This window comes from Ambystoma mexicanum, chromosome 3p, assembly GCF_040938575.1.
Source record: "Ambystoma mexicanum isolate Mex_15411 chromosome 3p, UKY_AmexF1_1, whole genome shotgun sequence".
In the NCBI taxonomy this organism is placed as follows: Eukaryota; Metazoa; Chordata; class Amphibia; order Caudata; family Ambystomatidae; genus Ambystoma; species Ambystoma mexicanum.
This window is the reverse complement of record NC_090925.1, coordinates 840,565,037-840,587,795: the sequence shown is the minus strand read 5'-3', so window position 1 is coordinate 840,587,795 and position 22,759 is coordinate 840,565,037. Positions and strand designations below refer to the sequence as shown.

The 22,759-nt window shown below is 48.3% G+C and overlaps 1 long non-coding RNA gene across 1 annotated transcript in view; it reads right to left on the bottom strand.

Annotated features, from left to right (window-relative positions):
* Positions 1–22,759, bottom strand: part of LOC138579624 (uncharacterized) — a 195,830-nt gene that overhangs the window by 99,644 nt on the left and 73,427 nt on the right. The window contains exon 2 of the long non-coding RNA XR_011304101.1: positions 20,298–20,451. This is a non-coding gene — a long non-coding RNA (uncharacterized lncRNA). The remainder of the gene's footprint in view (positions 1–20,297; positions 20,452–22,759) is intronic.

Sequence of the window (22,759 nt, the reverse complement as noted above, 5' to 3'; positions counted from 1 at the left end):
TTAAGCATTTGAAAGTAAGTGATGCTGTTTTGAGGGAGATGCGGTCGCAGATTTTGAGCCAGTTGTGTTCTCGTCTTTTGATGGAGATATGTTCCTTAGAGGGTAGGTTGAGGGCTGTTTTGAGTGCATTGTTTTGCAGAGTTTGGAGTTTGTTGATTATGTATTTGTTGGCTCCTTGGTACATGGCGTTACAATAATGGAGTCTGGAGAGTATTAGGGCATTAGCGATAATGATGCAGCTAGCTTGGGAGAGGAATGCTCTGCATGCTCTGATTAGCTAGCATGTATATGCGGTGGAGGAAGCTAGTGACTTTGCTTGTTTATTTAGTGACAAGGTGGAGTCTAGATGAAAGCCTAAGGTTTTCACTGTTTTGGCAGTTGCAATGGTGTTGCCATATATGTTGAAGGCTTTGTAACTGGGGCTGAGTTTTTTTAGGTTGGCGTTGGAGCCAAGGAGCAGAATTTCGGTTTCCTCATCGTTCAGGCATGGGCCATGTGTGGCCATCCATGCCTGAATGATGAGGTATATTTTGATTACCAAGATCGTATCTGAGTCAAAGTTGCCTGAAAGAGGTATGATGATCTGGGTGTCGTATGCGTAATTAGTGTAGGTGACACCCAGTTTATCCAACTTGTCAAATAAGGGCTTGGTAAAGATGTTGTAGAGGGTAGGGGAGACGCAGGATCGCTGTGGAACACCGCAGGTTATGCTGATGGGGTCTGCAGAGGCTATTGAGGAGAAGACTCTAATGGTTCGATTGTCCAGGAACGATTGTATCCAGTCTATGGCTTCCTTTGAGAAGTGGGCTGCCATGGCCAGGTGTTTGCACAGGATTGCATGATCCACCTGGTCGAAAGCCGCCGACAGGTTAAGGAGGGGTAACATGGCGGTGTCGCCTTTGTCATTGATTTCATTGATCTGGGTTTTAAGGTCGAGAAGAGCTGTCTCAGTACCATGCTGTGGTCTGAAGCCTGATTGGCGGTGCCTAGGAGTTTGTGGGTTTCTAGGTATTGCTGGATTCGTAGGTATGCTACTCTCTCTATTATCTTTAACAGGAACGGTACTCTAGTGATGGGCCTATAGTTAGTGGGAATAGCGGGGTCTAGAGTTTGCTTCTTGAGGAGGGGTAGACCCCAACACTCTTTAAGATTGTTGGGTATGGTATTGGAGGAGAAGGATGTGTTAATCAGTTTGGTTATAAAGGGGGCTAGGTCTCTGCCAGCGTCCTTAATTATTTAGGGTGGGCAGTTGTCGCCTTTGCAGTTGGATGGTTTAAGTGAGGCTGTAACTCTTTCAGTTTCTAGGATGGATATTTTGGTGAACCTGAAGGGATTGGGGTTAGATGGGTTGGTGCTTTTGGCCTGCTTTGGTGATGATGCGTTTGGGGTTAAGGAATCTTTTTTTAGCTTAATTTTAGTTTGGAGAGTTGTGATTTTATTGGATAGAGCGTTTTGTACGCTAGTGCACCATTGCTTGTCTTTAGTTATGTTGTCCGGCAGGGGTTTGGGGGATTTGAGTTCCCTTAGTATAGCAAATAGTTCTCTAGTATTGGAATTTGAGTTTTCAATTCTTTTGTTAAATATGTTCTTTTTGGTAAGTAGGATTTCTTTTTTGTAGTTGTTGGCGAAGAGTTGAAGTTGTAGTTTGTTCTCTTCTGTGGGGGTGTTGCACCATTGGGATTCTAGTTTCCTTTTGCTCATTCTTAGTTCTTTCAGGTGGGGGGTGAACCAAGTATTCAGATGAGCTTGCCGTTTGCTTTTTTGCATTTTTATGGGGGAAATAATGTCTAATCCATTTTTCATGGCCAGGTTATAGCTTTTTACTAGGTATTTTGGATTTGAGTTGTCAGGGAGAGTATTGAGGGTTGGCAGTAGGAGTGGTAAGAGGTTGTCGGGAGTTATCATTTTTATAGCTCTGGTGGGCAGTGGTGGTGCCATAGTCTTTCCTTTACTCACTTCTTTGTTAAGTGATAATGTAAAGTCGATAAGGTAGTGGTCTGTCCAGTGTTGAGGAGTGGTTTTGGTGATGGCGGCATCGCAGTTCAAGGTGGCGATCCAGTCCAAGGTCCTGCCTTTATTGTGGGAGGGTGTGAGTACTTTTTGAAGTAGACCGTGTTCGGTTAGCATGGTAGCGATGGCTAGTGCTGATTTGTCATCAGGGTCTTTCAGGCCAAGATTTAGGTCACCAAGTAGTAATAGTTGAGAGGTGCCTTCGGTATTGTTGGCTATGAGGCTGGATAGGTCTGCCTCAAATGAACCAATAGGGCCTGGAGGTCTATATATGAGGTGGATGGTTAATGTACGGCAGTTGGAGATGGGTAGTTTTGCAGTGAGGAGCTTGCAAGATTTGAGAGGCGATTGGTTGATTAACCTTAACTCAAGGTTAGATTTTGCTATGATGGCCAGTACGCCCCCTATACTATTGGTTCTGTCCATTCTGATTATTTGGTAGTTTTCGGGGATGGCTATTGATAGTGCGGGGCCTGCTGCCTCATGCAGCCAGGTTTCAGTGATTGCTAGTAGGTCGAGGTTGTTAGAGGAAAGGGTGTCTGCTATTTCTGAGGCGTGGGCTACTAAGGATCTGGCGTTGATTAGGGCTCCAGATAGAATGGTTTTGTTGGGTGAGTCCTGGGTGGATGTAGGGGTAGTTTTATGTTGGGTGGAGTTGCTACAGGGTATGGTAAGGTGAGGACATGCTTCTGGGTGTCGTGATCTTGTGGGAGGATTGGGGAGTTTGTTATGATACATGGGCTCATAGAGGCGGGGTAATCTTGCGCGAAGTCTTAGGTTTCTTTCTGAAGGAGGGCAGGGTACATTTTCTGTTGGGGGCATGGTTGTTGCCATGATGGAGATGCCGATGGACGTAAGGAGGTACAGTAGGGTGACCGTTTTTTTTTTTTAGTGTTCATAGTACTATGAGGGATGGTCTCAAGTTGTATTTAGTGGTGGCGATAGTGCCTTGACTAGTGTCATGTAGGGCACAGCATTGGTATGAGGCGGTGCTAGGCTAGTGAATTAACCTGTGTTTGAGAAACGTCTATTCCTTTAGTGTCCAACCTCACAGGTCTCAGAACACGCTGGACAGAGCAGATCATGGTATTGGATGAATGGGAATGTGTGGCCACAAGGGCAAATGTCAAATGGTTATTTTATAAAGAAACATCTCAACAGTTGCCGATTCTGCATACCAATTCGATAAGCCCAGCTGACCGAGTGACTCGAGAAGTATCACCGCAACACCACGTGCTCCTGAGCCAACCACATCCCTCTGACCCTATGGCACCTATAGGTGTTTGTCCCTAGTGACCAATCCCAACTGTTCATGTGCCCATTAGGCCTTCCCTCTGTTCGATGACGATAAAGCTGTATAAAAGTAATTTGTAACATGTTTTCTGCAGAGCGCTCTATCCTGTTTGCTCTATTTTAGATAAAGCCTTCTGATATAATCCGGACTTGGTCTTGGTCTCATTCTCTCTGGGGAAGTGTCCTGATTGACTTATTGGGAGATTTAACTGCATTTTTGGGGGCCTCTCACCTTCATAGTTAAACTGATGTTCCAAGGTGAGCGCTTCAGAATCGTCTGAATTATTCCACCATCTGTTAAAGTCACCTAGGACCAGGCTAGATTGATTGGGTTTGCCTAGAGAAGATAAGATATTCATGATTGTTTCTGAAAAGTCCAGTGTGTCCCGAGCGGTGGGGGAGTGGACAGGAATTTAAATTAAAATAAAATCAGCAAAAGTATTCGCAGAGGAGGTGATTTTCAGTTGCAAAACCTCACAGGCTTCACAGTCAATTGGGGAAGGGAAGAGGTCCAAATCTTCACGTGCTTCAAACACAACCTCGCCACCATTCCCTATTAGATGATTTATACTGTCCAATTTATAGACCTTAGGAGTAAGTAGATCTATAATGGGACCGCTTGTGTCTTTAAGCCACGTTTCCGTTAGGCACATAAGGTCAATCCCATGATCAATAATGTAATCATGTATATCTATAGCATGTTTATTAACAGACCTAATGTTAAGTAGGGATAGAGTAATAGCATGAGCCTGGATATCCTGCACAAGTGTGCTGTCAGAAACTGCACAATCTGTTACAGTTTGTGTAGAGAGAACAAGTCTGTCAGGCAGGGTGAGGCCCTGACACTGTTTAGATTGGCTTGAAGCAACATTTGTGAGATACACATAGACAATATCACCATCACCAATAACATAATGTTCTAGCCATGGTCTTTCCATCTCTGTATCAAGGGCAGGGAGAGTATCAGAGAGTGTACTTGAATTGGAGTGCAGTGCATCATCGATATACTTCCGAACGGAGGTCTTGCCGGCAAGTTTCTGAGTTGAAAGAAAGGGTTGGAGATATTAAAAACCCTGAAATGCTGAGGTGGAACACCAAACAGGAGCATAACAGTACCCAAACTGGCACTAGCCGGCTCACCCCTAACTCTCCGGCGCTGACGTGCCTGGGGACTAAAGAAATACGGCGAGGACTACAAAAACCCTGCAAAGTGTAGTTTCTTGTAGTTCTCATCATAGAATAGGAGCAAAGCTAATTTCACACATTTCCTTCAAAAATGCACCGTTTCTATTTTGCACGATAACGAAAATGAAGGATACTGTTAAAAAGGGCAATTTTCTGTACAACGATCAACACAATTTAAAATTTAAATAAGTTTACAAATTGTTTAAAATTGTATAAAACTAAGCAACAATACAAGTAGATGGCGGCAAGAAGTCTGGACGTGGACAGGCTAAGGGGAACAGCTGAACTAAAGTTTTGGGATTTCCCTTCATTCTTTTGGAGATCTGACTTTGAAGAAGAGTGGGTTGGACCTTTTTCCTTCCCATCCTTGCTTACTTTTTTGTCTGAAGATTTCTCTTCTGGTTTGGGTGCGCTCGCCTGAGCCTTTTTCTCGACTTGTGTACTCACAAACCTGTCGGCAGCCTTTGCAAGCTCCCTAGGGTCTGTGATAGTCTTGTCCACAAGATGCTGGTGTAGGTCAACCTCACAATTCTTCAATACATGCTCACGCGCAATCAAATTGTACATCCCTTTAAATGTGGCAACTTTGTTACCAGCCACCACCCTCTCAGATATTTCAACAAGTGTGTGAACTCTTCAAATGTCTGCCCACTTTTCTTACCAAGCTCTCTGAAGACCTTGAGATACTGTTCTGGGGTTTTACAGAACTTTCCGAGGAGGGCTGCCTGCATCCTTTCATAAACAGGGATTTTTCCTCAGGAGTTAAATGAAGAATTGCATCGGTCCCTGATGTAGGTAAGCGACTTATCGGGGCTGTAGCTCCACAGTACCTTTCCCACCTCCTGTAGCTGAAAAGCCAGCTCGAGTGCTTCAAACGAGTCAAAAATAGCCTTCACCACTTCGTAAGCCTGCACTAAGTCTTTGGGTATGTGCCACCGGGGCTTATCCTGTGCACTCAGGTGTGAGCCACTACTGCTGCTTTCACTTGGGGTGGATCTGTTGGCCTCCTTCTTATCTTCAAGCGCCAGTTGCACAGCTCTATGGTGACCTTGTCCCGCTGTTTCTGTTCCTCTAGCGCTAGTCTCCTCTCCTTTAGCAGGAGCATTTTAGCTGCTACCTCATTAATAGCCAGAAATAATTACTGAGCCACTTAGAGACTGTGCTGAGGCCTGGGAACTGTGGGATGCTGCACTAGCCCCTGACCTCACTGACACTCTAGAGTGCTGAGAAACCACGCTTGCCCCGCCACCGGATGGTTGGCGAGAAACACTACTTATGATGTCATGCTCGTCATCTTCCACTTCCCCCTCTGGAAGGTAATTTCCGTTCGGGTACACAGGGCCTAGCCTGTCCCCTGGGGTCTTATCCCCAACCGCCCTCGCTTCTACCCAAGCTTGAAGGCTGGTCAGCAACTCAGGTTTATTAACCTTAGTGGTGTGGGGAAGCCCCCTCTCTTGACATAGGACGCGCAGGACATCCTTGGCCATCCCTTTCACAGTCTCCATGTCTAGATCCATGGTTATTACAAATACCTAGCAGTGTCTAAACGTTGCCTGCAACAGTACTTTTATCATTGGGTGACTAAGCTGTATGCAAGGCTCGAACTAGATCCTACCGCTGCCACCAATGTGATGAATATCAACTTCCAGGGAACCAGTGGTCCAGGGATGAATATCGGTATCTAAACAATCAGCCCCATACCTCTAGTACACCAGAAGGGATCTGAGCAGATTGGAAAGGCAAGCAGATTCTAAACCTCCTTGTCCAATTTCGCTAACGTGGATGGAACGGCAGGCTTATCTCCACAAGATTGTGGATCATTTGTTAGTTGCAACACAGCGTAAATACAATTATGACTAATCATTAAAGGGACTGTCCAGACAAGGTTGTAAAAAAAAATCTACTTTATTATTATCACAACAGACAGTTCTAGCACACTACAAACGACAACCTACCCTGTAAAGTAATGCATAGGACAGACAGTTTCAAGAAGGAAAGGGGATGCACTCTGGATACTGACACGAGGGTAGTCGGTAAAGTAAATAATCGCAATTGTTCAAGGATAGTTGGTTTCAGCACAAAGAGAACAATGGGTCATAAAATGTCACCAGGGTCCTTTGGAGAAGGACCAGAGGGACAGAACCACAATGTACCTTGTGCTTGTAGAAGTTCTTGGTGCTGGACAGGGCCGAGTCGGTTTCAGGGCATTTTGCTGCTTTTTCCACAGAGTTCAAGACGGAAGACATCTGTGGGTATCAGGCAGCAGGCAGGTCGGAGAGCGAGGCTGGACGGACGGCTCTGGCTGGCCTACACAGAGGCTAGGGGTCCGGCTTAGTTGTCTCAGTGCTGGTTGGCAGGTCTGAAGCACTGGTCAAGGCGTCTCGGACGATGTTAGCGACTGCGGCGTGACAACAGTCAGAAATGAAGTCGGTTGTAGCTCGAAGGGTTCGACTGGCTTGGAGATGTCCTTTAAGGTGAACACTGGTTGATGCCTATTGATGCACTCTTCCTAGCTTCTTCACTGGGCTTGTGTCGTCTTTAAGGTGGATGGCCCAAAGCTGAGGAGAGTGTTGCAGGCAATGACCTTGTCCTTGGTTTGGTTCAGAGACTCTCTGGCACTTCCCACTTAGGAAGCTTGCCTGCAGAGCATAGCAGGGTACGCTGTGTGCTGGCTGGGTACCAGTTCTGGAGCTGCTGGAGGGTCCTCTGAATTCAGCATCTCCCTCTGTTCCCTGGGAGATGTTTAGAGAAGGGATCTTGCTTCCCTCTTTGAAAATCCTGGTCTTCCTTCAATGGCGGAAGCTGTGAGGCGGACTGTACCTTCAGCCAGGGTCTAAATTAGTTCTTCTTGTTCCTCCTTGCAAAGTCTTCAGATGATCTGCCCAAAAGAGGGGCCCAACCCTATTTTGTAGGCAAATGGGGCACAGCGGCATGGCTACCTCCATACTTGTAATGAGGCCCATAGTCTTTTAAGTCCAGCTGGTCTCTTGGATACCACCCCTGCGACTGCGGCAGTTGCATCAACATGACTTTGGAACCTGCCAGTGTCCATGAAAATCCTTTATTGTCGAGTGGGTGGGAGGATAACGCTGACCTACTTGCTTCTCGGCAGCGGCACGAACGGAAAAGAGGGTCCTGCAGAGGGGGGTCACGTTTATATACTTGGAGAGGGCAAGCCTCCCGATTGGCTGCCTTCTCCTCTTCTGGCTGCAGACCCCCATTGAAATTTTCCAGGCCTTAGTTCTTTTGGCGAGCATGCTCCCTTTCCTTTGTTTAGCCTCCAGGGCAGTGGCACAGGTTAGGCTTATGCCTCCTCCAGGGTTGGCTTCGCCTCTCACGTCGTCATCGCCAGTCTCCTGCTATCGCCCCCAGGGCATTGTGACATGGCCTGTGGATGGCCACAGCCCCCATGCGACAACTAGATTGGTGCATTGGAGGGAGTTGTGGATTGTATGTGTATGTTTGCTGAATTTAACTGGTTCATGTGATATAAAGTTTCCCTGTTGCATTGTGTTATAAATGCGGGCAGGTTGAAACAACAAAAGGTTATATGGGCCTCATTACGGGTTTGGCAGTAGCCGGCTGCCACCAAAATCGGGTCTGGGTTCCCTGAATGGGGAATTACCAGGCCAATCCGAGTTCTGAGGGCCTGGAAATTCCTCCCTTAGGGAACCGGGGCCCGGACCTTCCCCATTCCCATTCGAGCCCCCATAGGGCTCAATGGGAGAGGGAGCTAACAATGGGCCAATTACGACCGGCCCTTTGTTAGCTCCCCGGTCCCCTCGTGGTACCCGGTAACGACACCTGTTTGTACCAGGCGTCTTTCTCGGGTCCCGCAAGGGGACCTTGTAATCAGGCGGAATGGGAATAACGGGTCCGCACCCATTAGCGGACCCTGTTAACCCATTCCGACTGACTTGTAATGAGGTCCCATGTCTTTTTGGCAGACCCTGGCCCCTGCATGACCCAAAACCAGGTTTCTTTTGTCAAAGTGTTTACTTTGGATTGGGGGCACATTGAGGGGTTTTCAAATTCTAAAAGGCCTGTCCCTGTGAGTTGACAAAGAAAGTGCTAGTGCCACCCACCATTTAACACTTGTTTCTACTGCAGCTTGCAATAAAATACAAGCCCAATCTGCTGCTTTAAAGAAACATAGAGGCGAGCGGTGAGTGGACAAATGACCTGCAGCCTGTCAAGCCTGTGCTGGGGGAGTGCCTTAACATTTGTTTGAAAGCCCTTGATTAGCGCCTCCTCGGCATGAACCAAAAACAAGAATCCTTAATTTGGACAGAGGCAGAGTTGCATCACGTGATTTACACCTTAAGGATGCAACATCTTCCGTGTTTTCATGGACCATTCCGCACTTCAGTAAGAACCACCACAGAGGCTTCAGGGTTGGTTACCCCAGTGCTTTGAGCCCCAGAGCGATCATTACTGGCGGCCGGGGATTGAGTCTAACCAGGCGATATAACCTGGCGCCTGTTATGTTGTCAGCCCTCAGCCTGCACGCGCGGGGGCTGGCAGAATGCTGGTAGGCCGCGTGGCCTGTTGCGCAGCTCCAGCGGAAGCCGAATGATCGTACACCCACACAGGTTGCTGGTCAGCCCCGGAACTGCCTCCCGAACGCGGGGGCGGGGCTTTTATTTAGGACGCCCTGCGTCACCGCGTAGCGGGACGCAGGGCGGAACTTAACATTCCTCCTTTATTATAAAACAAACAAACATAACGCTAACTACCAACAACGGCGAAGTCCAACATGACTTACAGTCTTCCACACCCAGCTACCCTGCCATTGGGGTTCATGGCACCGGGGCACTAATTACCACACATAGTCACTTAGCTTGGCTGGCAGTCTCGTCGTTGTTCGCAGCCGGTATCGCCCTTCTCGGGGAGCACTCCCCCTTGCTTCATGCTCTGGTTCACCTTCGCTGTTCGGGCCCTCGAGGTCGGGTGCATCCAACGGCTCCCAGGTTCCATCCCCCGCTCCTGTCTCCTCAGGGATGGCCTCCGGCTCTTCTTCGCTGGGCTGAGTACCCTCGCCTTCCCGATGGCCCTCCTTATCGGTCCACAGGGTACGGGGTACAGCCTTGAACCATGACGAATTCCTTGTCACTTGACGGCGTCCTCGTGTCACAGTCACCATGGTTCCATGCCGGTCACTGACGGTCCATGGAAGTTCCTCGTACCTGGTATCAAGTTTTGACTTGGAGGGGTTTCGTATGATGATGACTTGGTCACCCACTTGATGATGGGACGGCCTCGCTCTCCGCTTGCCACTCATGTGTGCGTTAGCATCCCTTCTCCTTCTTTCTATGCGTTCCTCGCTGACCGCGTCCGGGGTCCTGCTTGGGTGATGCGGGATCGACGATCTAATGACAGTGCCAAACATGAGGTCCGCTGGTGGTATGCCGGTTGTGCTATGAGGCGTGACCCGGTAGTTCCGGAGGAATCGGAAGAGGTCAACCTTCCAGGGGCTGGCGTTCGCCTTGGACACCCTGAGCACCTTGTTGATGGTTCTCATAAACCTTTCTACGTCTCCATTTGCCTGGGGGTGTCTTGGTGTGATATGATGATATTTTACATTGAGGTCCTGTAGATAATTTTTGAAGTCCTCTCCCGTAAACGGTGGCCCGTTGTCGCTTTTGATTGAGGTCGGAAGCCCGTGAGTTGCGAACATTTTTTCTAGGGCCGGAATGACCACTTCAGCTGCTGTGGATTCAACTATCTCAACTTCCGGGTATCGGGAGTGATCATCCACGGCCACCAACAGGTGGAGGCCCTCTCGTAGCTTGCAAAAGTCGATGCTGATGGCCTCCCAGCGAGAGCGGCCACGTTCTGCCGATATGATTGGTTCCGTTCTGGCGGGGCCCCCGTTATCTGACAGGATAGGCACATGCTAACGAGTGTCTCGACCCGCTCCTCGATCTGGGGAAACCATACTCGGTGCCGAATACGGGCTTTTGTCCTTACCAGTCCTTGGTGTCCTTCATGCGCTAGGGACACTATCCTGTCTTGTATTTTGAGAGGGATTACGATGCGGTTTCCTCTTAGTATCAGTCCACCTTCTGTGATTGACAAGTCTTGCCGGACTGTGAATATGCTGGACAAAAACCCTTTTGCTTCTGCTGTTCTGTTGTGCGTGTGTCTCATGAAGGTCTTCCAGTCACCTGAGAGGATGGCATCCTTCACTAAGTCACAACACGGGTCCTTGAGCGTTTCCGCCTCGATTTCCTCGATGCTCACCGCCTTGGGTCTCATCGCGTGCACCACTTGACATATGTGTTCCTCCGTCTCTGCAGCTACTTGGATCTCTTGTTGGGTGGCCTCTCGCGGATGCCTGGAGAGAAAATCCGCCGGGTTTCCGCTGCCCGGTTGGTAGATGAGATCAAAGTCATATTGCTGGAGGTGTAGTAACCACTTGGTGATACGTGCCGGAGGGTGTGCTGACGTCCCCATGAAAATGGGTAGTAGGGGCTTGTGGTCCGTGATCGTCGTGAACCGACGCCCATATAAGTAGAGGTGAAAATGCCAGCACCCCCACAGCACAGCGATGGCCTCCTTTTCGATGTGTGAGTACCTTTGTTCGGTCTCTGTGAGGGCTCTCGATGCATATGCTATCGGTCTCTTCTCCCCTTCCTTCGTGACTTGCATTAGGATGGCTCCGAGCCCTACGGGGCTTGCATCCACGAACAGTTCTGTGGGCAGCTTGGTGCTATAGTAGGCCATCTTGGTGTCGGCGGACAGGGAGTCCTTGATGCTCTCGAACGCGTCCTGGCATGTCTGCCCCCAATCCCACTTGACGTTGGCCTTGGTGAGTTCCCGCAACGGCTCAGATAGTGTGGCCAGGTTTCGGATGAACCTCCCGCAGTAGGTGGCCATGCCTAGGAAGCTGCGCACTTCTGTGGGGGTCATCGGTTGGCTTGCAGCCTGAATGCCTGCGACCTTCTGCGGGTCAGGGGAGATGCCTGTGCTGCCAAACTTGTACCCGAAAAAAGTGATCTCCGATTTGAGGAACTCAGACTTCTCCCGGTGTATTGTGAGCCCAGCATCTTGTAGTCTGCCCAGTAAAACGTGAAGCCTCTTGATATGTATTTCTTTGTCGGGGGCGTGAATCAAAATATCATCGCTCACGTTGAGGACAGCAGGGATGCCTCTGATGACCTCCTGGATGGTTTGCTGGAATACCTCAACAGCAGACGATATTCCGAAACATAGGCGTTTGTATCTCCGCAGCCCCAAATGCGTCGAGAACGTTGTAATGTAGCGAGAGTCTCTGTGGAGTTTGAGTTGATGATATCCCGCCTTGAGATCAATCTTTGAGAATACACACGACCCTGTGAGGTCAGCCACGATTTCGTCGATCGTTGGGGTGATGTGGCGTTCTCTTTTAATGGCAGTGTTGGGGAGACGCATGTCTATGCAGATCCGCACCTTTCCAGGCTGCTTAGGCTTCCGTGTCACCACCATTGGAGAGACCCACGGTGTGGGCCCTGTGACCTCCTCAATGATGCCCGCTTCTTCCAACGCCTTGAGTTCCTGCTCCACTTGTTCTCTCATGTGGAATGGCATTCTCCGGTGCCTAACGGCTTTCGGCTGCACTGTTTCATCAATATGAAGTTTGATGGTTTTCCCTTTTAAACAGCCTATTCCCTCTTGCAAGTCAGGGTATTGGTTCAGCATCTGCTCCACCTCCTTGTCTTCGTTGACATGGCAGATGAATTGGACCACTCCCAGGTCCTCCGCTGCGTCCCCACTCAGGAGGCTCTCAATTCCTGCCTTCACGACATAGACCTTGGACCATAGTCTGTTTTTTCCGTGTTCCAGCGTAGTGCGGAACCTGCCAATCACCGGCAGGGGCTTTCGACTGCCGTATGCATACAACAGAGTGTCTGTGCTTTTCAGCTCTGGTGTAGGGTTTAGAGTCTGGAAAATGCTTTCGGGCATGACGTTCACCGAGGCGCCTGTGTCGATGGTCATGAGAATGCACTGGTTTTGGATGGTGACCATGCACTTGCGCCTTCGGACGGCTTTTCTTCGTGGTCCCCGACCTTGGCACAGTGCAGACACCAGGTATACCTTCCTCCCTTTTCTCTCGATGTCCTTGGTGGGGTCCTGCTGCATTGCCGAGACATCATCCCTTTCATCCTCCGTGGAAGAGTTGGCCACTGCGACCCTTCTGGCGCTCGCTTGCTTCTTTTTCTTGGTCGCGTTCTTCTCCGGCGGGTTTTGTGGGGGCTGTATGGGGGTGTCCGCTGATCGGCATACCTTTGCGTAATGATCCTTCCGGCTGCATGCTCCACATGTGGTGCCTTGAGCAGGACAGTTGCAACGGCCATGTCGTGGGCCACCGCACCAGCCGCACTCTGTGGGCCCCGGAATGCGCGGTTGCCACCTGTTTTTGCCGTAACCTCCACTGTTGTCGTCCCTCGAGGATTGTCTGTTGGTGATCCGGGCCACCATAGCTGTGTTGAGAGCAGGTTACAGCCTGTGTAGCGTGGCCTCCATGTTGGCCGCTCTGGTGTGGGCCAGTTCCCTTTGACGTCCTAGTTCAAGGATCCACTGTAGGGGAATACCGTTTTCGCTAAGTATCAGGCGCCTTAGCTTTTCCGAGTGTATCCCGTTGATGATTTGCCTCCTGATCTCCCTCTCCACGTTCGTGAACTCGCAGGACATGGCTAGCTTTCTCAGACGAGTGTGATATGCATCAAGGGTTTCCTCCGCTGCCTGTAAGGTGGTGCAGAAGAGAAACGTCTCATAGTCTGGATTTAGTTGAGGGAGAAAATGAGCCGTGAGGGCATCTTTCGCGCTTTGGTATGCATCCTGGCCATCATCAACGTTCAGGGAGTTGAAAATGCGCAGTACCTCGTCACCCACGCTGAGTAGTAGGTGTGCCTTCCTTTTCCTGGGCGCCGTAATCTCTTTGCACTCCATCGCCATCTCAAATTTCTGAATCCACAGCTGCCATCTGGGACCGCTCGATGATGGATCCGTGAATGGGTCAAACGGCTGGACCAGTGTCGACGAACTCCCGTGTGTGCGAGGTGGAGGTGACGTCATGGACAGGTTCGCCGCAATTCTGGACGGCGTGGTGGGCCCAGGCGTGGACGTGCCGGCCGCCATGTTGGCATGGACCTGATCGATGTTGTCGTGAGTTCTTTCGACGACCCCCAGCGCCGCGACGTCGGGCCTACCTTGGAGGTGCTGCCGTTCCCAGGCACTGTGTGGGACAGTTCAGGGCTTGGCGCTCCCGTCACTCTGTGTTGCTGCCCTCTGGTGTTGGATGCCAGATGCCACCAGGTTCTCCAGTGCCCAAAGGAAGAGCTTTGGTCATGGTGGATGGGGCGAAAAACGGAGTGGCAGAGAGAAGGAAGAGAGAAAAGAATTTTTTTTTTTTTTTTTTTTTGGGGTGGGGGGTCACGTGTGTGATTCCACCCCCACCGGGTGTCCAAAAATTTCGCCGCGATGGCTGTAGGGCGTTAGGGTGCCTTCAAACCACCGAGCGTGTAGTGGAGTTCATCCCGCCTCGTCGCCATTGTTATGTTGTCAGCCCTCGGCCTGCGCGCGTGCGGGCTGGCAGAATGCTGGTAGGCCGCGTGGCCTGTTGCGCAGCTCCAGCGGGAGCCGAATGATCGTACACCCACACAGGTTGCTGGTCGGCCCCGGAACTGCCTCCCGAACGCGGGGGCAGGGCTTTTATTTAGGACGCCCTGCGTCACCGCGTAGCGGGACGCAGGGCGGAACTTAACAGCGCCTATCCACCGTTCGGGTTCAGGAGAGGGGAAACATCTCTAGCCACCTGTCATGGCGGTTCATTGTCCAATAGTGGGATCAACGCTCGTCAAAAATGATCTCAGATGACCCCACGAATCATGCCGGCTCCTTGCCCAGAGCGCTGTGGACACAGCGACTCTTGGTTCAAAAGCCATTAATCAGAAAACAGCTCTGCATGACACGCTGTTCGGCAGGGAAATGAGCTGCACAACTATTCATTGAGCCACGCCCTCCATTCTTATTCTGATTGTTTTTTTCAAATGCATTATTTGCAACATAGTTTGACAAAAACACCCCCTTGGGTACTACTCAAACAGCCTGTCAGGATGGTAATTAATTGTTATATGTGAGCGCGTGCCACTTTTTCATTGGTGTCTGGACTGACTTTATCCCCCAGCCATGGAAGGAAATTTTGGGAAATAGGGGTGAGGAATAAAGTAATTGTAGCACCATGGTGCCACCTTCCGGGATTAGAGGTGCTTTCATGCTTTCTAAGAGCAGTCATAAAGGACTGTATCATGGCTATGTTCTTCAAAGCAGAGCATCCATGACGTCCTAACTTTCCCAACTATCACGTGGGCTACAGTCTCGAGCATCCACTCGTTAGCTCTTCTCCCACACATCATTCCATCCCATCCCATTCTAGATACGGCCGGCCATTTTAGCACTGTCAGGGAGTGCTGGTACATGTAGCCATATTAGGTGTTTGTGACACACCTTTACTTCCCTAAGGTTACTCAAACAAGAAATAACATTAAAAGATGCTCTTTTTCACGTGGCTGTGACGTGGGGCCCCAGGCATGGATCCGTTATAAGGCTTTATTTACTTGCTTCTAAAGTGCCTCCATTTTGACAAGACCTTTTTCCTTCTGTGATTTCTCTACTGCCCCACAAATGCTTTGGCGACTGTCAGTTGCAAGTAAGGGTGTTGATGGATCTCCCGCTACCACCCAGCTCTGCTTCCCCTACCCTCCTTAGGCTGTGGCTTGGACAGCTCCAAGGAGAGAAGTGGCACCGATAAAAGAAACTCAGGGCGGTGGTCACTTTGTATAGTGTAACTAAGTGCTATTCAAACTTTTTTTATGCCAAGTCCCGCCTTCCTTACATAGACTTGCACAACACACATAGCCTTACACAACAGCACAGGACGGATACCAACCTCAGATACCACACCAAAAAGCTCAGCTAACGGTGCTCACCGAACTGAAGCTGCCAACAGCACATCACAGCTCCCTTGCTCTTTCTCCAAACTTTGTCCTACTAACGTACCCCAACGGACCCCCTTTTTTCAGATCCTGCAGAGCGCCAGGGGACCACTCAGGTGGTGATAGTGCGTGGTATAAATATTCTTTAACATAAAAATCGTGTTGCCTGAAGCACACACTCATTTTTCGCCTTTTCTTCTGGAACTCTTTTGAACGTTGTTGCTTTGGTTCAATGAAAAGGCTTTTCATGCCCCCTAGTGGCACAAATCAAGAACAACGATTGCATCCATTTTTGTAGTGCTAATCTGCCATTGCCATAGCCACATCACATCATGTGCTGTCTGCAAGTGCAATACTGCAACAGTTCTGGATTTCCGGTAGAAGTCTTACTTTTCCAGAATGAAAGCTGCTGTGGAATGCCAAACTGATACATAAATACAGATATCTAAGACAGAGTTAGTACTTTATCCGGGGTTAGGTCTCCGTGGACAAACCCACAGGTGGGAACCTCCTAAACCGCTGGAACCTAGAGGTAAGGCCATAGCATGAAACAAATAGTGGTCCCAGGGTAAATGTGGATAAACTGGTGCGAGAGAGAAAGGAGGAGATAAGTATTAAATCATTATTTTATTATGATTTATATGCTAAATATCAAAAATCATTAAACATTTTTAATGAATTCTTTTTGTTAAAACAAGACATCCTAACATCATGCATTCATTCATTCATTCACACTAATATAAATCGTAAAACATTTCATGATTATACAATAAAATTCAATTTCATTCTGCTGTAGTTCACTCCAAAAAATATCGACTATTGGTGCCCAACAGCATGGATCTTCTTTACAAGGCAGGGCTTCCCAGTGGACAAAATAGTTTCGACTTTTACAGATTATGTTTGACTTCATCAGGGTAAGTGAACCTTAACCAAATTTCTAAAAACAAAATAAATAAAAAAAAACATTAAAATAACAACTCCTATTCTTTCTCACTCAATTTATCCAACATAATTATCGATCAAAACTAGGGGAGCACTTAGCATTGGTCCAGGACTGATTTGATTCAGAGGGTCCTTCCTCTTGGCTTTACTTTGGGTGAGAGGGTAATCTTTTATGATGCTCCCCTAGTTTTAAGCATCTGGATAAAACTTAATTCTGGGGCTGATGATCTACATTGCAGGAAAATATACAAAATGGACATGTGTCACCAGCAATGGGATGCATTGTTCCTTAGGGTATTTTGAGGGAATTGTGCGGTGGCTTTGTGATGTGAAATGTAAAAGAACAAAACAGTTGAAAGACTGAAAAGTTTGGCGGTGCAGTAAAAGCCCTGGTAAAAAATAGTGGTAAATTTGTTACTGGCACTTTTACCACACCTCCATACTACAGTTTGCCGGTGGGGGTTACCTAATTTACCTGCAGCCAATAGCTGGAGGCAAATAGGGCCCCCATCAGGAAAAAACAGCCGCTATTATCAGCACCGCTAACACCGGCATTCCCCTCTATGGAGTCCTAGGAATGGGGAAAGACCGCCCTTCCCACAACCTGTGATATCCTGGAAATTCCAGGATATGAGTCGGCGGAAACCATAGGTCAGTTTGCCAGTATTCCGCTGGTATTACTGGTGGGATACCAGCAAACTTGTAATGAGAGCATAGTCTTTCTTTCAGAGTACTACCTGCCCTCCCAATGCTCTCTGCTTCGGTGTTGCTTGGATACTACAAATTAAGGGACTAATCAACTTCCACTTCATAGAGAAAGTGAAATAATTTTGATTGCTCAAAAACATTTATGATAGAGTTGGGATTCTATTAAAGGCACTGTGGCAAGCATTATGCATTTCTCTTCTTTTTTCAGCAGCAAGAAAGTAAAAACAAACTAAGCCTAGACACTATACACGACAAGTCCCATAAATCCTTGCTGTCCCTCAGTGTCCTGTAGTCCATCTCCTCGAATCCTGATGCACTCTCCATCTTGAAATTGACTCCACTCCCACGTTCTCTTCGCTACTGTTCATCTACAGGGACAACAATAGGCCCTTCGACAAAGTCAGCTGCTTCATTCTGGGAAACCACTAGAGGGGTGGCCTAGAGAGCCAGTATGACCTCGAATTAGTGGATGATGGCCCCCAGGGTGGTGAGGAGAAGATATCCTGGTCACCCTCACTTAGCCTGTGTCACTGCATAGAAGACAGTCACATGCTGGAATACACGCTCCTGGCCCTTTAAGGGTTTTGCTGGGACACCTGCAACCTCACACAGTGCAACTCAACCTAGGATCAAACAGATGCAGGCCTCAACCTCACCAGAAACTATTATACCACGTTTAGAGAACTGACAACCATTACCGTGGGTCCTCCCGCAGATGCGACACAGCTGTTGGCTGCGGGTGCCCACGCAAATGTGCAGTCTCCTAAGGACAAGAAATCCAAGATGGCTGACCCACTTCATAAAGCCACTGCCCATCCGCCATTGGGATTACTCGCTAAAACATAAGCTTCTCCTGTGGGGAGAAAGTAATTCTGCAACAACCAATCACATGGCAACATTAACGAGGATACACATGTGCAGGCCCAAAACCCGGACCAATGCAAAGGGAGGACCCACTTGGATATACAAGAGGCATCACAGGGAGGGACGGTGTGGGAGTTTGGGAAAGGTTGTAGCCAGAGATTGGAGGCAGTAAGCATTCAGAAAGGAAGGAGTTGTTTGAGAGACAGGACAAAGTGGAGGAGGCTGGAGACAAGAAGGGGGGAAAACACTAGGTGGTGTTCTGGGGAAGACATCTGGTGTTGGAAGGAGGAAGCATTCAGGAGGAGGATATTACCAGGAGGCACGAGAAAGGCATCTGGAGGAGTCGGGGAACTGAGAGAAAGTACAAAGGACTAGCAAGGTGGTATCTGGGAAGAGCCGGAAGGGAAAAGAGGGCACAAAGCATGGGGTAGTAGTGAGACCCCGATCAAACGGAGAACCAAGCATGTTGTGTGGTGTCAATGAGAGCCAGGACTAGAAGAGCAGTAGAGAGGTGGTGCAGAGGGTAGAAATCAGGACCCTGGAAAGGAGAGTGGAAACATCCATCTTAAACTCATCGGTTGAAACTGGGGCAGGCAACCTCAATTGGCTACAAGTGGAAGAGAAACTCCTGCTGTATCTATGGCTTGTGGGGGAGTCTGTCAAGGGCAGGTGAGAGAGAGAGAGAGAGAGAGAGAGAGAGAGAGAGAGAGAGAGAGAGAGAGAGAGAGAAGGAGACTTGTTAACCAAAGCTGAAGAGACAGTGGTGTACAGAAAACTGTAAGAGGAAAGAACTTTTCACACAAGAGGATGGGTTGTTAGTGTCAACAACCATCAAGGGGAATTAACAGAAAAGCAACGAGACTGCAACCAAGACAAACAAGCTTAGTCCGCACACTAGGGATGTACACAGAATGGGCACAGGGGTTACCACAATGTCAGGTTAAAACTCTAAGCAAAGAAAACAAAATAGGTAATGGCGGGAATGTTTAGAATTAATCTTAACCTCTGGCATTGCTCTGGGCAACCCTCCAGACCACTGTTCTTCGCCTGCCAAGCCATTACAAAAGGGGGAAAGACGATATGCAAATCAGGCTTGATCCCACCCCAAAAGGGGCTGTCCAGCCAGAACTTCTTGGTCACACCACTTCTGCAGGAGACCAAAAACACTAGCCTTCTGAGCAAGTAACTATTAGAGTTTCTCACTGTGAGTGCCCATGGGCAGGAGCAGCAGGAGTGCACGTCTATGTCTGGACCTGCAGGCACGAATGAGGAAACAATACTCACAAGACAGTATCCTGCATTGGTCCACAGGTTTCAAAATGTGCACTCACCACTAACCGTTGGCTAGTGATATTTGACTTTCGGCGAGTAAGAAATGGTGTGCTGTGTTTATGTATAGAATTGTGGTGGCGAGTGATTTCTTTTATGACTGGCTAGTAATTGCAACTTGATTATTTTGCCCCCTGTTGGTCCAGCGGAAATAGAACAGTGGCTTCCACCTGAAACAGGAAACAGCACACTGTTAACAAATACGGCACAATGGACAATACAGTAGTGTGACAAAGGACCGGGACAGGGATTGCCTGCTGGAAAATCCGGCAGCCAAACTCTGGACAAAGGAATTACATAAGCACAAGTGAGGACAAGAATAATAGCACAAACCTTCACAGAAATAACCCAGTAAAGAAAAGGAAGTCCAAGTAAGCAAAGTTCAAGACAGAGAACAGAAAGCAAGTGCATAAGTTGAAGCAAGCCTGCTAGCAGCAGCTGGAGTATCACACCTGAAAGTAATCAGCACCCTCCCTCTCCAGACCTGGGAAAGGAAAAGCAAAGAAGGCCTATACACCTCCTGCGGACTGTAGTTCTCAGACTCTGACCTAGGATACGCTAGGTTCCCAGACTTACCAAAAGGTGCATTTTGGGACATGCACTTTGTGCAATGCAATAGGGAACTTCCAATGCCTTCCAAATGGAATATAAAGCTAGACATTTGCATGAAAATTGTTCAGACTGAATTGTGATAATGTACTGCAAACCCAGGCTAGTCCCCAAGGGCTCCTTCTATTGTTGAAGAGGTAGAATCATGACAGAGCAAGATGTATAGGTTCTCAAAGAAGGTTCAGAAGGGGTTGCATTCCGCCTTCAGTCAGAGACAACCTGGGGGGCCTTTGGAGAAAGTAACATAGTGACTGTGAGTAACTTGGGAACTTTGTAAGGAGACCCGTGAACTGGTGAAACTGTTGACAAAGGACTGTCCAGACACTTAATGTTTCCATTGACCCAAGGAGGAGTTATGTGTAAAATAAAACCTAGTTTTACCTAATATCATGTTTGGCCTCCTTGTGGATCCCACTCTGCAATATGACCGCATGAAGATATATCACGCCAGCACACCCAAGATCGGCATCCTTGGCTATCTCATCTGTCTATGCCTCCAGTCAGTCAAACTGTTGCCCTGTATACGAGTCTGCAGCTGCATAGGACAAAAAAGATAGAGGGGCTCAATAAGAAGGCATAATACAAACGTATGTGGCATTTATAAAATAATGACTGTGTCTTAAATTACAAAGAGCAATAACCATTCTATAGCCTGGCAGAAAGGCTTCCTATTAAGCTATTTGAAATCCTTTCAATGACAGAAGCATAGGGAATAATGGCTTTACAATACAAAGTATGAAACCCCTGCCCCTGAGACCAATCAGCTGATCTGAGAATGCCCTCTAACCTGTACCAAGGCCACAACGCCTTGGATACCATTGCCCCGTTGGCAGAATGGGACACATATGCAGAGGCATCTATGCCAGCCACAGACATAACCCACCTAACCAACCTAGCCAAAGAAAGAGAAGAAACTGGGCTATGTGGTTTATCAAAGGAAACACACAACTGATCACATGACACTCACAGGTTTTCTGTATGAGCCTCTTATTCTTTGGAATATAGCATCACAAAAAGAAAAAGGAATGTCTCTAAAACAAGGACATTTAATAAGGGCAGACTAGTTCTTGGGTCTTCAGACAATCCTGAATCTAACCCTCACCAGGGTGAAATACACACCTGGGAGGTTCAAAGCCTTCTGTTGCAAAGCTAAGTGGACTCTACAGAGGATTTGATCCATCTATATTGTTCAGAAAGGTTTATTCTGGACTATATGAAAATGTTGGGGAGCTCCAATGGGTCGTAATGGCAAAACATATACCTATTATTATGAAAGATTCTTCCACAGGTCTCTTTGGCCCTCTCCCCGGGTGTCACTCACAGTCTTTAGGTACAGTGTTGCTCTGACAACTGGTGTCCTGGTCTTTGGATGGTTTCTCGATGTAGGCCACTGGTGGAGTAGCGCTGCTCAGGTGTTACAGGTATTTGCGTTACAGCTCTAGGCATTGTGGCAGAACGTTCCATGACATCTGCCCAAGGTGAGGTATGCCAGGAATCTATCTAGGGCACTGATCAAGCTCTAGATTCCCTCCCTGATGCAGGATAGTGAACCTATTGCTACCCAACCCCATCTTACTTTTCTCCTTGCCGACGTGATACTCTTTTTTACATATCAGCCTGTCATTGAACCTCAGCGTTGATCCTCGAGTTAACTTCTTCGATGTTCCACCACCTGCATGTTCCTCCACTCACTTCCCAGACAATGGATAAGCGCGTGTTGTCTATCACTGTCCCTTCATCTCCATGAACTATAAACCATTCTCCTTCCTTGTTTCCGGCTTCCTCTCCCTGCCTCCAATGATTGCTTTTCTGCTGCTCTTCTCGTTATTCTCTCCTCACCTACATCCCACTTCTACTGCACGCCATCTTATCCTGCACCTCCAACTCCTTCTGTACTTCTATCTCCTCCTGCAGCTTCTACTCCTTCTGCAACTCCCTCTCCCCTTCCTCCTGTATCTTCAACTCCTTCTTCACCTTCACCTCTTCACAGCTCCCAACTCTGCTACTCCAAATGCCCAAACCCATCCTTTCTCTCCCTGGCATTATATACCTGCTGATCCCTTCCTCTCTGACCATTTATCGCATTGCGGGTGTTGGGGCTCAGCCCTATGAGTCACCCCCCACGGCAGCAGCTAGGGCTAAGCAGGGGATATCATCACATAACACCCTCTTTTTATTTGAGCCCTTCCCTGCAAGGACTCCTCCATATGGACTACGGTAAAGGAGTATATCTGGAGAGTTAAGAACCAATGAATGATTTGTGTGTCGGTATCCCCATTTATATCTAACCTAACCAGACCACAGGCGCATGGTCTATAGCCAATACACATTTTCTGCCACTCAGGTAATACACGAGGGCCTTTATGGCACATTTATTGGCCAGACATTACAACTAAATTGTGGTGTAATTAAGGTCTCTGGGGTACAATTTGCGGCTGATAAAAAGGATAAGCTGTTCTACACCATTGTGAACCTGGGAGAGGACTAACCCCAAGCCCACTGTGACGAGTCGCAGGAATTAGTCCCTTCTCTCCAAGGGGAAGCCCACCCCTGTGAGGCTAGGGAGGTGAGCCTGCTCCACAAAACTCTCCCCAAGGGTGGAGGCAAGTGGGACCTTACCAGGAAAGACTCCCCTTTTGGGGCTAAGGACTTCCATTCCTGTGAGCAATGTCCTAGAGAATACTCTAAAATTACCTCTTCAAGACTTTCCTGTGAAAATCTATATGGAGAGAAAACCAGTATATGTTGTTTTCAACAGAAAATGGTAAATCTTTCCTTAAAAACCAATTCTCATTTCACTGGGATGAAGAAGATGATGTACGGAGAAGAAAAGCTGCTAAAGA